Genomic DNA, 2,614 nt, shown 5'->3' with positions numbered 1-2,614 from the left:
AGATTCCATATATATGCATTAGCATACGGTATTTGTTTTTCTCTTTCTGACTTACTTCACTCTGTATGACAGACTCTAGGTCCATCCACCTCACTACAAATAATTCAATTTCATTTCTTTTTATGACTGAGTAATATTCCATTGTATATATGTGCCACATCTTCTTTATCCATTCATCTGTCAATGGACAGTTAGGTTGCTTCCATGTCCTGGTTATTGTAAATAATGCAGCAATGAACATTGTGGTACGTCTCTTTTTGAATTATGGTTTTCTCAGGGTATACGCCCAGTAGTGGGATTGCTGGGTCATATGGTAGTTCTATTTTTAGTTTTTAAAGGAACTTCCATACTGTTCTCCATAGTGATTGTATCAGTTTACATTCCCACCAACAGTGCAGGAGGGTACCCTTTTCACCACACCCTTTCCAGCATTTATTGTTTCTAGATTTTTTGATAATGGCCATTCGGACTGGTGTGAGGTGATACCTCAATGTAGTTTTGATTTGCATTTCTCTAATGATTTGTGTTGTTGAGCATCTTTTCATGTGTCTCTTGGCCATCTGTATGTCTTCTTTGGTGAAATGTCTATTTAGGTCTTCTGCTCATTTTTTAATTGGGTTGTTTGTTTTTATGATATTGAGCTCCACGAGATCTTTGTATATTTTGGAGATTAATCCTTTGTCCGTTGTTTCATTTGAAAATATTTTCTCCCATTCTGAGCATTGTCTTTTTGTCTTGTTTATGGTTTCCTTTGCTGTACAACAGCTTTGAAGCTTAATTTGGTCCCATTTGTTTATTTTTCTTTTTATTTTCGTTACTCTAGGAGGTGGATCTTGCTGTGGTTTATGTCAAAGAGTGTTTTTCCTATGTTTTCTTCTAAGAGTTTTATAGTGTCTGGTCTTACATTTATGTCTTTAATCCATTTGGAGTTTATTTTTGTGTATGGTCTTAGGGAGTGTTCTAATTTCATTCTGTAACATGTAGCTGTCCAGTTCTCCCAGCACCACTTATTGAAGAGGTTGTCTTTTCTCCATTGTATGTTCTTCCCTCCTTTGTCATAAATTAGGTGACTATATATGCGTCGGTTTACCTCTGGGCTTTCTATCCTGTACAATTGATCTATATTTCTGTTTTTGTGCCAGTACCATACTGTCTTGGTTACTGTAGCTTTGTAGTATAGTTTGAAGTCAGGAAGCCTGATTCCTCCAGCTCAGTTTTTCCCTCTCTAGATTGCTTTGGCTTTTCGAGGTCTTTTGTGTTTCCATAAGAATTTTAAATTTTTTTAATTTAATTCTGTGAAGAATGGCATTGGTAGTTTGATAGGGATTGCACTGAATCTGTAGATTGCTTTGGGTAGTATAGTCATTTTCACAGTATTGATTCTTCCAATCCAAGAACATGGTATATTTCTCCAACTGTTTATGTCATCTTTGATTTCTTTCATCAGTGTCTTATAGTTTTCTGCATACAGGTCTTTTGCCTCCTTAGGTAGATTTATTCATAGGTATTTTATTCTTTTTGTTGCAATGGTAAATGGGATTGTTTCCTTAATTTCTCTTTCTGATTTTTCATTGTTAGTGTATAGGAATGCCAGAGATTTCTATGCATTAACTTTGTATCCTGCAACCTTACCAAATTCATTGATTAGTTCTAGTAGTTTTTTGGTGGCATTTTTAGGATTTTCTATGTACAGTATCATGTCATCTGCAAAGAGTGACAGTTTTACTTCTTCTTTTCCAATTTGCATTCCTTTTATTTCTTTTTCTTCTCTGATTGCCTTGGCTAGGACTTCCAAAACTATGTTGAATAAGATTGGCGAGAGTGGACATCCTTGTCTTGTTCCTGATCTTAGTGGAAATGCTTTCAGTTTTTCACCATTGAGTATGATGTTTGCTGTGGATTTGTCATATATGGCCTTTATTACGTGGAGGTAGGTTCCCTCTATGCCCATTTTCTGGAGAGTTTTTTATCATAAATGGGTGTTGAATTTTGTCAAAAGCTTTTTCATATGGTTTTTATTTCTTAATTTGTTAATATGGTGTATCACATTGAGTGATTTGCATATATTGAAGATTCCTTGCAACCCTGGGATAAATCCCACTTGATCATGGTGTATGATCCTTTTGATATGTTGTTGGATTCTGCTTGCTGGCATTTTGTTGAGGATTTTTGCATCCATGTTCATCAGTGATATTGGTCTATAATTTTCTTTCTGTGTGATATCTTTTTCTGGTTTTGGTATCAGGGTGATGGTGGCTTTGTAGAATGAATTTGGGAGTGTTCCTCTCTCTGCAATATTTTGGAAGAGTTTGAGAAAGATCAGTTTTAGCTCTTCTCTAAATATTTGATAGAATTCACCTGTGAAGACATCTGGTCCTGGACTTTTGTTTGTTGGAAGATTTTTAATTACAGTTTCAATTTCATTACTTGTGAGAGGTCTGTTTATATTTTCTAATTCTTCCTGGTTCAGTCTTAAATTGTACTTTTCCGAGAATTTGTCCATTTCTTCATGGTTGTGCATTTTATTGGCATAGAGTTGTTTGTAGTAGTCTCTTATGATCCTTTGTATTTCTGCAGTGTCAGTTGTGATTTCTCCTTTTTCATTTCTAATTTT

The sequence above is a fragment of the Delphinus delphis genome, chromosome 3, assembly GCF_949987515.2.
Source record: "Delphinus delphis chromosome 3, mDelDel1.2, whole genome shotgun sequence".
Classification (NCBI taxonomy): Eukaryota; Metazoa; Chordata; class Mammalia; order Artiodactyla; family Delphinidae; genus Delphinus; species Delphinus delphis.
The sequence above is the reverse complement of the archived record's forward strand: the minus strand, read 5'-3'. Positions refer to the sequence as shown.